The sequence below is a fragment of the Phyllobates terribilis genome, unplaced genomic scaffold, assembly GCF_046119375.1.
Source record: "Phyllobates terribilis strain yellow unplaced genomic scaffold, ASM4611937v1 Scaffold_11__3_contigs__length_659146591, whole genome shotgun sequence".
In the NCBI taxonomy this organism is placed as follows: Eukaryota; Metazoa; Chordata; class Amphibia; order Anura; family Dendrobatidae; genus Phyllobates; species Phyllobates terribilis.
The window spans coordinates 87,048,290-87,063,627 of NW_027362771.1; positions in this window are offsets into that span (position 1 = coordinate 87,048,290).

The following is a 15,338-nucleotide window of genomic DNA, read 5'->3' on the forward strand; positions in this document are numbered from 1 at the left end:
AAGCTTAGGAGGGCTTTGATAAGTTGGCAAATTATGGGCAAATGGTGTTGAACATCTGTTTTTAATGCTTCAGGGATGAAGACATTTCAATATTGACTGCAGAGTATCATTAAATTGTATCATTTAACTACCACTGACTTTATAAACTCTTCTATTTAATTAGAGAAGACAAAGTACATTGAGTATCTTATTAAAATAAATAACACACTTGGAATTTTTCCTGTCAATTTTCTATGTATGTATAATGGACTTGACCAATTTCTGAGTTAAAGTATTCTGCTACATAGTAATAACTATTAAGTGACAGGTGCCATTATCAGCCACTATAGTAATGCCAATAAGGTTGCTCTCTTTTCTTGTCTTTTCAACCTTGAATCACTATTAATGTTAGATATCTGTTGGGCATTATATTTATAAAGTGTCTACTTTCTAGAAATATTATAGTAAAAAACACATACAAAACATTATTTAAAATAGTAATTTAATATAATAGTAATTTAATAGATAAAAATATAGATGAAGTACATATACTATATATATATATATATATATACAGTGCTGGCCAAAGGTATTATTTTGGCTAAAGGTTGTGCTGGCCAAAAGTATTATTTTGGCTAAAGGTTGTGCAACCAAGTATTAGGCTGCGGGTGCCAATACTTTTGTCCGGACCTTTTTTGGAGTTTTGTGTGAAATGATCAATGATTTGATTTTTGCTTCATTCTCTTTTGTGTTTTTTCCTTGCAAGCAAATTAAATGAAGAGAATAATACCAAAGAATTTGTGATTGCAATCATTTTCAGGAAGAAACTGAGTATTATCTGACAGAATTGCAGGGGTGCCAATATTTTTGTCTAGCACTGTATATATACATGTATATATATATATATGTATATAAATAATATGTGTGTATATATACAGTACAGACCAAAAGTTTGGACACACCTTCTCATTTAAAGATTTTTCTGTATTTTCATGACTATGAAAATTGTACATTCACACTGAAGGCATCAAAACTACGAATTAATGCATGTGGAATTATATACTTAACAAAAAAGTGTGAAACAACTGAAAATATGTCTTATATTCTAGGTTCTTCAAAGTAGCCACCTTTTGCTTTGATGACTGCTTTGCACACTCTTGGCATTCTCTTGATGAGCTTCAAGAGGTAGTCACCGGAAATGGTCTTCCAACAATCTTGAACGAGTTCCCAGAGATGCTTAGCACTTGTTGGCCTTTTTGCCTTCACTCTGCGGTCCAGCTCACCCCAAACCATCTCGATTGGGTTCAGGTCTGGTTACTGTGGAGGCCAGGTCATCTGGCGTAGCACCCCATCACTCTCCTTCTTGGTCAAATAGCCCTTACACAGCCTGGATGTGTGTTTGGGGTCATTGTACTGTTGAAAAATAAATGATGGTCCAACTAAATGCAAACCGGATGGAATAGCATGCTGCTGCAAGATGCTGTGGTAGCCATGCTGGTTCAGTATGCCTTCAATTTTGAATAAATCCCCAACAGTGTCACCAGCAAAGCACCCCCACACCATCACACCTCCTTCTCCATGCTTCACGATGGGAACCAGGCATGTAGAGTCCATCCGTTCACCTTTTCTGCATCACACAAAGACACGGTGGTTGGAACCAAAGATCTCAAATTTGGATTCATCAGACCAAACCACAGATTTCCACTGGTCTAATGTCCATTCCTTGTGTTTTTTAGCCCAAACAAGTCTCTTCTGCTTGTTGCCTGTCCTTAGCAGTGGTTTCATAGCAGCTATTTTACCATGAAGGTCTGCTGCACAAAGTCTCCTCTTAACAGTTTTTGAAGAGATGTGTCTGCTGCTAGAACTCTGTATGGCATTGACCTCTTCTCTAATCTGAGCTGCTGTTAACCTGCGATTTCTGAGGCTGGTGACTCGGATAAACTTATCCTCAGAAGCAGAGGTGACTCTTGGTCTTCCTTTCCTGGGGCGGTCCTCATGTGAGCCAGTTTCTTTGTAGTGCTTGATGTTTTTTGCAACTGCAGTTGGGAACACTTTCAAAGTTTGCCCAATTTTTCAGACTCACTGACCTTCATTTCTTAAACTAATGATGGCCACTCGTTTTTCTTTACTTAGTTGCTTTTTTCTTGCCATAATACAATTTCTAACAGTCTATTCAGTAGGACTATCAGCTGTGTATCCACCTGACTTCTGCACAACACAACTAATGGTCCCTATCCCATTTATAAGGCAATAAATCCCACTTATTAAACCTGACAGGGCACACCTGTGAATTGAAAACCATTTCCGGTGACTACCTCTTGAAGCTCATCAAGAGAATGCCAAGAGTGTGCAAAGCAGTCATCAAAGCAAAAGGTGGCTACTTTGAAGAACCTAGAATATAAGACACATTTTCAGTTGTTTCACACTTTTTTGTTAAGTATATAATTCCACATGTGTTAATTAATAGTTTTGATGCCTTCAGTGTAAATGTACAATTTTCATAGTCATGAAAATACAGAAAAATCTTTAAATGAGAAGGTGTGTCCAAACTTCTGGTCTGCACTGTATATATATATATATATATATATATATATATATATATATATATATATACTGTACATTTTTTTAAATGATAAGATATTGTTATAGTTAAAGGTAACAACCAGAAAAGATGTATCAGTGACCCTTGATAATTAATAACCAGAAAGAGAAAAAAACCTAGAAACAATTACTTTATTCAAGTAACTAAAAGCACTACAAGTAAGCAAATATAAAAAACAGGAGACCAGATAGAAAGAAATGTCAATACACCAGATGGGGCAATGATTAGCCCCATGTAATGGTTATATTGGAGGGGAGAAGGAGGGGAAAGAATCCCTTTCCTGGCCCTAAGGTTGTCTCTTCCTTACCGCAGAAGTTGGCACCCTAATTAAGCAATATGGCGCCCCCCCTCAGCATCGAGTGTCCCAGACTAGCCCTGATATAAAACAATACTGTCCCTTCAAACAACTCCTCCAAATGTGCAAAGGTGAATAAAATTGGATGCCCTATTAATACTAAAGATGAATAAAATTGGATACCCTGTCAATACTAAAGGGAACCAAGATGCACAGAACTATCTCTATAGATGTATAATGCAGATGTAAGAGTTGATAGTTAGAATCTAAAAAGAAGTAGTAGAAAATGAATCCACTATAATTAGCTGTATGAAATTCCACAGACATCACACTACCGGTGAAAAGATGTACATGAAGTCAGTATCAACTGTCAACATATCTGGTAGTTTCACCAAAAAATAAATATGAGGTCACTCAGTGAATAAACATCTGCAAGGAGTTTGTATGTTCTCCCCATAGTTACATAGTTACATAGTTACATAGTTAGTAAAGCCGAATAAAGACTTGCGTCCATCAAGTTCGACCTGTTAGTTCTGTAATTGCTAAAGTTGATCCAGAGGAGGGCAAAAACCCCAAATGATTTGGCCAATCTTCACCTGAGGAAAAATTCCCTCCCGACTCTGAAACCAGCAGTCAGAATAAATCCCTGTATCAACCTACTATTTTATTCTATTTTTAAGTATACGCTGAAATCTGCCTGGTATCTAGAAATGCATCCAGTCCCCGCTTGAACTGGTTTAGTGAATCCGACATTACCGTCTCCTCACTCAATGAATTCCATATTCTCACTGCTCTTACCGTAAAGAACCCCTTCCTATGCTGGTGCTGAAACCTTTTCTCTTCCAGTCTTAGTGAATGCCCTCTTGTTACCGTAATATCCCTCCTTTTGAACAAATCCCGGGCAAGGTCTCTATACTGTCCCCTAACATATTTGTACACATTTATTATGTCCCCCCTCAACCTTCTCTTTTCCATGTTTGTGTGGGTTTCCTCCAGGTTCTCTGTTTTCCTCCCACACTCCAAAGACATACTGATAGGGAATGTAGATTGTGAGCACCAATGGGGACAGTGCTGATAATGTCTGTAAAACTCTGTGGAATTAAAGGCGCTATATAAGTTAGTAAAATAAATAAATAAATAAATAAATAGTTAATACAAAAATAACCTGCATCATAAATAAATCTTAGCTGGTTTACAATGTATATTGTTCCACAGTGCATTGTCCCACCGCATTTTCCCCCTATTCTTTGGCCTAGGGGTTCATCTGGCAATCCTCATAATAGAGAAGTACGAGAAGAGTTGCTGGCAATAAGCACACTTGATCCCCAGGCCACAGAGGCTACGTTGCATGGGTTCAACATCAAGCGCACATAGTACATATAGTGACGCGGGAAAACTCCCACTCTCTTATGTCATCAGAACTCACGTCAATGCATGCTGGAACACATCGTGCATTCCAGCACCAGAGTGAATGACGTAACTGCTAAATCTTGAAATGCAAATGCTCTCCAGTGGTAGCACTAGCCATGGAATGCACCAAACAGTTCTAAATCTGCATAGATCATGTTTGGCTGATATACTAGCTGTACAGGGAAAAGAAACCACAGGGAAGTATTCCCAGGGGCCAATTTATGAGACTTCACGGGAATGATGATGATGATGGATTTTTAGACTCAGGCATGCAATCTTAAAAGTAGGTTTTTACAAAGGGAATATCCACCTGATATTATAAACTCAGCACATAAATATGCCCTTTAAATTACCGCATAGCATCACAGCTAATTGTTTTTGTGAAGTAAAACAGTTCTCTGCCTGTTTTTAAACAATGTTTTACCTTAAAGAAAGAAGCAGCTGTGATCCTCTGCTGTTCTGTCTGTATACTCTCTTTTATGTCCTCCCCTGTCCAGGGTATGATCAGATCATGTTCCTTACACGGTCAGACACGGCCATTACACAGTACACAGCAGGGGCACATTTATAAGATTATCTCAGCACAGGGACATTTTATTTAACACATCCAATTGTGGAAATTATTTTTATACCAAGATGTGTTGATTAAAATGAACTTTGTTTCTAGGACAACCCCTTTTAAAGAGAATTTGTCAGTAGGATCAACCCTCCTAAGCCATTCACATGGGCATGTAGGTCATAGGAAGTTGATTACAATAATACTTTGATATCTTTGATTCAATATTTTTTTCCTGAGAAACCCATATTTTTCATAATATGTAAATAAGCTGGTAAGATCGTACACTGATAACGCCTCCTTTCACTTAAAATAAGCCCTGAAGGCAGATTCTCAGGTAGATCTATGCCCAGCCTAGAGATCTTTATAGCTCATTTACATACTAATAAAAACATGTATTTCTTGTTAATAAGACATCGGATCACAGATTTCAAGGTATCATTTTATTCAACTTCCTATGACCTACATGCCCATATAGACAGCATAGGAGGGTTGATCCTACTGATAGATTCTCTTTAATACATCCTAATCACTGGACTGGACAGGCTTTTGGTTGCACATAAACCTTATTATCCCTTGTATATCATGATTCTTTTCATGTGATCTTTCTTGTGATTAGTTCCAGCCCTACACGAGTTGACACTGAGCATAATAGAGAAGATAACCTGATATAGAAAATATAAAAGTCACATAAGCTTCTTCTTCTGGAACATATAGTCCTGATCACTGGTCAGTTTGCAGTTATATTGTCTATATAAAAGAACATGGCACATGTTTATAGACCTATGTACCTATTTTTCTTTTACTTTACTGTTTACCCTATTGAATTATTGCCATGGGGTATTTTCATAACTTTTTAATTCCATAAGCTCCAATCTGTAGAAAAAATGCAGTTTGTTGATGAACTCTCAAAACATGAATGGGTTTTGCATAATCAGCATTTTTTCTTTTTATACGTACTGTACATGTACGGTAATGAAGAAAAAAGCAAGTCATGAGTCTCATTCAGTGTTTTACAATATGATAACATTATGCTTTTATGGGATTTTACTGCAGAAGTCAGATGCATACTGTTAGGCAATGCAAGATTTTTTGGTCATCTAGCAAATTAAAACATGCATTAATTTACAACAAATGTACATGCACTCCTTTATTGTTTTTACCTTCTAAAAGTTTTTTTTTATCAAAACATAGAGTAGTTATCTAAGAAATATTTTTTTTATGAGACACAAAACCATTTAGAGTACATATGTAATTTTTTTTTTTAAATTACTAAATTATAACATGGGGACAAAAGTTTTTTTTTTATGCTACTTTGTTTTATGTCATTTACCCCAGGAATAGTTTCATACAGGTAACGTACAAATTTTTAGTTATGGGCAGCTGGATGTGTCTATTTTTCTGGTCTATTCTAATGAATATTTTTTTAAATATTACAATATTTAATGCTTTTAGCTAAAAATGTGTTCTATATAGAGATAAGTGGTTTGATCCGCAGAGGATTAAATTTGAGTCGAAAAACCTGAAATTTGGGGTTTCACGATTAAACAGTTTGAGATTTCATTTATAGTTCACAAAAAAACCTGTCTGGCATAATTTCCCACTCTGCTGAGGCATCACAGAACAGGCTAATGTCTTTTGCGTTGCCACTCAGGCCTCCCCATAATTCCCTGCAGCCATGACATCTTATATTTTATCATACCTTGTACAGATGTGGTCAGTACCTGGGATATCACAAATCATGGTCAGTGGGGTCCTCTCTTCTGTAGAGTGTAAGCTCTTATGGTCAGTGGGGTTCTCTCTTCTATAGAGTGTAAGCTCTCATGGTCAGTGGGGTTCTCTCTTCTGTAGAGTGTAATCTCTTATCGTCAGTGGGGTTCTCTCTTCTGTAGAGTGTAAGCTCTCATGGTCAGTGGGGTTCTCTCTTCTGTACAGTGTAAGCTCTTATGGTCAGCAGTGTACTCTGTCTCTCTCTTCTATAGAGTGTAAGCTCTTATGGTCCGCAGGGTCCCCTCTCTCTCTCTTCTGTAGAGTATAAGCTCCTATGGTCAGCAGGGTCCTCTCTCTCTCATGTAGAGTGCAAGCTCTTATGGTCAGCAGAGTCCTCTCTCTCTCTTCTGTAGTGTGTAAACTCCTATCGTCAGCGGGCTTCTCTCTCTCTTTCTCTACTGTAGTATGTAAACTCTTACATAGTTACATAGGTTGAAAAAAGTCTCAGGTCCATCAAGTTCAACTTTTCTCCACCAATTATACATTCTTTGTCACTAAATTATCTATATTCTCTCATCTCTTGGCATCAAAGACTTGGCCCTACCTTGGATCTCCTCATACTTAACAGACAGGACCTTCAGTGTTTCTCACTCACACACCACCTCCTCATCTCACCCCCTATCTGTCGGTGTGTCCCCCAAAGTTCAGTCCTAGGACTTCTGCTCTTCTCAATCTATACCCTCAGCCTGGGACAGCTCATAGAGCCCCACAGCTTTCAGTATCATCTCTATGCTGACGACACACAGATTTACCTCTCTGGACCTGATATCACCTCATTACTAACTAGAATCCCACAATGTCTGTCCTCTATCTCATCCTTCTTCTCTGCTAGATTTCTAAAACTTAACATGGATAAAACTGAATTCATCATCTGTCCCCCATTTCACTCAGCCCCCCCATCTGACCTATCCATCAAAATCAATGGCTGTCCACTTTCCCCAGTGCCACAAGCTCGCTGCCTTGGGGTAACCCTTAACTCTTATCTCTCCTTCAAACCGCATATCCAAGCCATTTCCACTTCCTGCCGACTCCAACTCAAAAACGTCTCCCGGATCCGCACATTCCTCAACCACAAATCTGCAAAAACACTAGTGCACGCCCTCATCATCTCCCGCCTCGACTACCGCAACCTCCTGCTCTGTGGCCTCTCCTCTAACACTCTCTCACCCCTCCAATCTATCTTAAACTCTGCTGCCCGGCTAATCCACCTGTCCCTCCGCTATTCTGCGGCCTCTCCTCTCTGTCAAACACTTCACTGGCTCCCCATTGCTCAGAGACTCCAGTTCAAAACCCTAACCATGGCATACAAAGCCACCCACAACCTGTCTCCTCCATACATCTGTGACCTAGTCTCCCGGTACATACCTGCACGCAACCTCCGATCCTCACAAGATCTCCTTCTCTACTTCCCTCTTATCTCCTCCTCCCACAATCGCATACAAGATTTCTCCCGTGCATCTCCTCTACTCTGGAACTCTCTATTCCAAAGCATTAGACTCGCCTACCCTGTAAACCTTGAAATGGAACCTGAAGACCCACCTCTTCCGACAAACCTACAACCTGCAGTAACCCTCACTCCACCACACCGCTGCATGACCAGCTCTACCCTCACCTACTGTATTCTCACCCATCCCTTGTAGACAGTGAGGCCTCGTGGGCAGGGTCCTCACTTCTCCTGTACCAGTTTGCCGTTGCGTCTTTGTTCAAGATTTTTGTAATTGTTTCTGCTATGTATACCCCCTTTTTCACATGTAAAGTGCCATGGAATAAATGGCACTATAATAATAAATAATAATAATATCCCGTAATTTATGATCAAGGGTTTTCTTTCTCTCTCTTATTGAGAGTAAGCTTTTATGGTCAGTGGGGTCCTCTCTCTTCTCTTACCAACGTGTATTTTCTGAGAAATTTCAAACTTTCCAATATTGAGAGATTTGAACAAATTTATACGTCGCAAATCATATTTTTGGGGAAAATTCATCAAAACCGGTGAATTTGAATTTCAAAAGATCCGCTCATTTCTACATATTATTATCAGGACCAAAACCTCGAACAGTACCTGAGCTCCAGGACTACTGTAGTTTTAATACATGAAGTTTGGTGCCTTTTATTGTACTTTAGTATGTTCTGTACAATAAAAAATTATATTATGGTACCATGTTAGCCAAAAAAAACAATGTAAATACTTATGTTTGCAAGCATTCAGAGCACAGGGGCTTCTTTGTCAGGAACGTTTACAAAAGTTTATAAGTTTTTATTTGTAAACTTGCCTGATGAAGGAGCCTCTGTGCTTTGAGAGCTTGCAAATATACGTTTTTTGGTTAGCCAATGAAGATATCACTCTTAGAATACTTTTGTCTTTTGGGGCATAAAAGTATTTACTTGATACTTTACTAAATAAGTAATGAAGGTATGAACAAATATTCACAGTAAGGCTGTGTGCCCACGATGCGTATTTCATGCGTTTTTGGTGCAGAAATTTCCGCAGCGTAAACGCATGATAAACGCATGGTAAGCCTTCTGCCATGGTCCCCTATGCAATTCCGCACTTTCAATGCCCATGCTGCGGATTTTTCCGCAGCGTTTATGCTGCGCTCAAAAATCTGCAGCATGTTCATTAATTTTGCGGAAGCGCAATGTTTTCGTCGCCATTGACTTGCATTAGAACGTGCCGATTCCGCAAGACTGCATCTGTACTTGCGTAATTGGCGCGTTCTAATGTGCGGATGGTACCCGGGTGTAGAGGAGAGGAGAGTCTCATTCACACCCTGGTACCATTAAAAAATCTGTAAAAAAAGAATAAAATAAAAAATAAATGTATATTTACCTTCCGGCGGCCCGCGCTGCACTCCTGCTTGCTTCCTGGCACTTCGCAGTGGATTGAAGGACCTGCGCTGACGTCAGAGTCATGTGACGGGTCACGCGACGCTGATGTCGGCAGGTCTTTCAATCCACCGCTGTCGGCAAGGGAGAACGGAGTGTAAAGCAGGACACCGGGGGCCATCGGAGGGTAAGTATACATTTATTTTTTTATTTTTAACCATTCTCTCGGGTCACACTATATAAATCCATGCGGTTTGCATGGATTTATATAGTGTGACCTAGTTGTCACACAAGCACTTTCCAAGTGATGCTAATCACTTGGAAAGCGCTTGTCAATCCGCATGCGGAAATGTCAGTGAATAACGCTCCATTTCCGCATGTCCCTGGCAGGAAAACGCATGTACAATCCGCATGTACAATCCGCATGTACAATCCGCATGTACAATTCGCATGCGTTTTTTTCTGCCAGGGAGATGCAGAAACGCTCAGGAAAAAATCCTGAGCATTTATGCATCGTGGGCACATAGCCTAAGAGTTTTCAAGCTGTTTAAGCTGTTCAGATATTACTTTTATAATGCATACATGAATATCCATATTATCTCATTATTCTGTTTCATGAAACCTGTAAGATCAAAATGCATCAATATTGCATTACATGGAAAAGCTGTCTCCTGGACAATTACAGTGTGCAGCAGATATCTGGGAAGAGCACATGGACAGACACATTGCTCACTTCCCACACTTAGTCACAGCTGTCTTTCATACCTATGACACCTTGCTTGTATTTTAGGCATGTCCTGTCTACTTTGTAAGTTCTGGAATCCTGAACATTGCATTCTACAACAGAAATTACTTTCTCATCTGAAATGTTTTCAATTCCCAAAAAAAACAAAGCAATGATTCAGCGGTGTTAATGTCATTCTAAATGTTCTTATGTGATAACTATTATCCTAAGGGAAGTAGCTTGACTAATATCCTATTGTGAATTAATTTTATCGGAAATATTAGAACAAGGTGTACCTTAAGCTTATTATATGTAAGCATTAACCCGACAATCACCAGTCTACCTGTTTTTTCATTTGTTAGCTAAGTACCTATAATCACTAGAAAACCACTATGCCCCTATTCTGCAAAATAGACATAAATTGCTTTGTCGCAAATTATCTCATCACTGACATAAGATTACAACAGTGCTGGTATGTGAATATGAACCTAATAAATGTCCCCAAATTAATGGGTTAAAGCAATTCTACCTTTATTTTTAGGCATTGAAGGGTGAAATGAGGTCAAAATAGTGCTATGGCACCTTTATTTAGAGTATGAAAGTATATTTCTGCTCATGTTTGACACATATATGACAAGACACAAATAACTAAGCTGAGTTTTCTCTTTAACCTCTTATTGACACAGGGCGTCATGGTACATCATAAGTCGGCTCACTGTCTTTCATGTCAGCTCATGAGTTGAGCCTGCATCTTTCTCCTCTGATAATGACTATGCTATTCAGCAATTATCTGCCTCTACCAGCTGTGAGTGTGGCAAAGCTCCTCCCCTGATTGTCATTATCAGTAGTTGGACAGAGACAACACAGGCTATGGTTCAAAAAGGACCATACAGCCAGAGATCACCGGATTGAGCTCCGAAGTCGAGCCATGACACTGATTCTAGCAGCTTTATTTTCTTTCTCTGAAACCAATTAAGAGTTTCCTTGGCTGTGTGTTTGGGACCAATAATCTCATGTGATGAGGCTATATTCTCCCAGTATGTCACAGACTTGTCTAAATGTTGTTAAGCAAGCTTTAAACATGCTTTGAACATGCTTTTTGTTCAGCAATGGAGTCTTGCGTGGTGAACGTAAATACAGGCCATGGAGGTTGAGTACATTACTTATAATTTATTTGAAAAAATTCTACTTGTTGATTCCAGGTCTTTCTGTAGCTCTCCACTGGTGGTCATTGGCTCTTGGACAACTCATCTGATAATTAGTTTCACTCTTTTGTCTGAAATCTTGCATGTAGCACTTGGTCGTGGCTGGTTTATGGTCAAATGTTGTTCTTTTCACTTCAGGATTATGGCCCCAACAATGCGCACTGGCACCTTCAGTAGTTTAGAAATTCTTCTGTAACCAATACCATCAGTATGTTTTGCAGCAATAAAGTTGCAAAGGTCTTGAGATAACTCACTGGTTTTATCAATCATGAGATGTTTCTTGTGTGGCACCTGGGTAATAAGACTCCTTTTTATAGGCCATAAGTTGAAACAGTTGATAATATTTTTCATTAAGTGGCAGGATTGCTTTCTAATTACTGATATATTTCAGCTGGTGTCATGCCTCTTCTTGGCTTTTTACACCTTTCTTTCTTCATATGTTCAGTATGTTTTCTCTGTGTCATTTTTCATTATTAACTTAATTTATGGACTTGTATGGTTTTATTTCTTTGCCTGTGTGGATTGGATGGGTTGTTACCGACATCTGGTGAGAATTTCATGTCAATGGCCCCTTTTAAAATATATTTACTTAGAAAATTGGTGATGTGTTCAATACCTATTTCACCCACTGTATCTTTTACTTTTATGGTTATAATAGATTTGCGATTTTATAGTATTTATTTTAAAGGCAATGATTAAAAATGCACAGCAGCAGTACTCCTACTTATCTTACAGTACATTGCTGACATATCCTAGTAATATGTCAGCATAGTCTATCAAGAGATAACCTTTTAATGGGAGTTATACTGCTATCTGTGCAATTTTTTTTGTAAAGTCCAGGATTTTCTACACCATTTATCTTTTACTGTCATGGTCATTTGTGTTTTTTCTTTTATTCATTTTAAAAGCAATGATTAAAAATATGCAATGGGAATTCTTTTCTAACAAGCTGCTTTACTTTACTAGAAAATGATTCCTTGATTTCCCTTCTTCTAGGCTACAGTATGTAGAAAAAAACATTTATCATTTTCTATTTTTATGTCTTCATCTCAATAAGATTGTCTGGCTTCACTATGCATTGCATATTACCACTATAGCTATCATCACAATGTATTAGTAAATCAACATCACTGTGCCATCTGCTTATAAGTTTCCATTTCCAGCATCCAGTCTTAAGAGAGTTCTCATGGTTACTCAGCAGAGCAATATGGGGACATGTATTTTGTAACTTATTTTCCAGGCATTAACTCTCCATTTCCTGAGTTATCTGAACCAATTATGGCCCCAATCATGTTTATTTCTAAATACTTTATATATCTGATGTGTCAGATATGTAGCCTGGAGGCTGATGAAAGGAAAAAAAAACTAGTAAAAAATAAGGAACTATTAATGTAAGATGCATTCTTGGATGATTGTGAGTAAAGTTTTGGGGCAGTCAGCAGGGCCAGCTCCAGGTTTTCGTGGGCCCCGGGCGAAAGAGTCTCAGTGGGCCCCTTTAACACATACCACGATTCATGATGCACAGATACCGCAGATAAATATAAATATATATATATATATATATATATATATATATATATATATATATATATATATATATATATATATAGTACAATGCCAAAGATTTCACATCTTACATTACAGGAGTGATATCTATTGTAAATTCTACAATAGCTCAGAAATTGGCAAATCCTCACAGAGCACAGTGCGTGCCCTGGGGAGATTCAAAAGATTTCATTTTAGACCAGACAGTATAGTCCTCCATACAGTATTATGGGCACCATAAAGTCCTCCATACAGAATAATGGACCCCATATAATGCTCCATACAGAATAATGGACCCCATATATTGCTCCATACACTATAATGAGCCTCATATATTGCTCCATACAGAATAAGGGATTCCATATTCTGCTCCATACAGAATAATGGACCCCATATAATGCACCATACAGAATATTGGACCCCATATAATGATGCATACAGAATAATGGGCCCCATATAATGCTGCATACAGAAAAATGGGCCCCATATAATGCTGCATACAGAATAATGGACCCCATATAATGCACCATACAGAATATTGGACCCCATATATTGCTCCATATAGAATAATGGGTCCCATATAATGCATACAGAATAATAGGCCCCATATAATGCAGCATACAGAATAATGGGCCCCATATAATGCTCAATACAGAATAATGAGCCGCATATAATGCTCCATACAGAATAATGGACTCCATATAATTCTCCATACAGAATAATGAACCCAACATAATGCTGCATACAGAATAATGGGACCCATATAATGCGCTATGCAGAATATTGGACCCCATATAATGCTGCATACAGAACAATGGACCCCATATAATGCTGCAAACAGAATAATGGGCCCCATATAATGCACTATACAGAACATTGGACCCCACATAGAGTTCTATACAGAATAATGGACCTCATATAATGCTCCATACAGTATAATGGACCCCATATAATCCTGCATAAAGAATAATGGGCCCCATATAATGCGACATACAGAATAATGGGCCCCATATAATGCTCCATACAAAATAATGGACATCATATAATGCTCCATATAGAATAAGGCTATGTGCGCATGATCAGAATTTGAAGCAAAAATTTCCTATGTATTTCCGCATCTCATTGGCAGGAAAAACGCATTCTGAAATTCAGAACTGGGGTGAACATATTGGTTAATTTAAATGATTAAAGAATGCGTCTGTTGTATTTCAAATAAAACTCTGTGTTTGTGTGTTTATTTAACTCTTTACTTTATTTAATTAGGTTTGGTCATGAAAAGGTCTGATTGACACCTTGTCATAACCACACAAAAGAGCTAGGTGTCAGCTAGTCCCATTCACCCAATCTTCATTAGCATTTCTATTCACGTAATTTATTCGGCTGCTGTGAGCTTCTATTTTTACCTAGGAAGGTGCCATTTGCAAACATGGTCTCTGGCTATAATTAACAGCTCACAGCTGGTTCGTTAGCAGCTACTTCCCCCCGATCAGCACTCAGCAGCACTTTGGACACAGCATATTTTTGTTGTGTCCAAAATGCGGTGTTCTAATGCCGCACTTTTCATGTCGGTACATGTGAATCCACCGCATATAATGACACTTCAATCGGTCAAAATCTGCAGCGGAGACTATCGTGTCCACTACAGAAATTGACAGGCTGCGGGTGAGTTTGGGTATGTGGCCATGATCAGGAGCCGCTGCGGGTTTGAAGCTGCGTGTTTATACAGCATCAAACCCACAGTGTCCAGATGTTACAGCATGGTGGATGGGATCTCTAGAAATCCCATGTCCACTATGCGTGCATCAGAGGCTGCGGATCACCCATGGACAATGACATGCAGTGCGTCTTTCAGGACCACAGCATGTCAAATTCTCTTGCGGAGTCGCTAGTCTCCGCAACAGAAATTTGACCACTAGAATGGATAGAATGCGGTAAATCCGTATGGTTCAGTGAACACATTCATATTTACTTGCGTTCAATAGAACGCAATGTTTTGGATGCAGCAAAAATATGGGTCCAAAACACTGCTACGTCCGGATCGTGGGCACAGAGCCTAAAATTTAAAAAAAAAATGACGTGAGCTCCGGCGTCATTTTTATAACCAGCAGAGGGAAAGCCGACCTCTGGGGGCTGATATTAGTAGCTGGGGAAGGGGCCATTAGCCAACAATGTTCCCTGGCTATTACTATCAGCCCACAGCTGTTTGTTTAGCTTTTACTGGCTAGATTACAGGAGGACCCCAGAAAAAAATTGACGTGGGGTCCCCCTATAAAATCTAACCAGCAAAGGCTAAACAGACAGCTGCGGGCTAATATTAATAGCCAGGGAAGGGGCCATGAATTCTAGCCCCCTCCATGGCTATTAATATTAATATTAATATCACCCCCAAGCAGTCCCAGAAATGGCGCATCCATAAGATGCGCCAAATC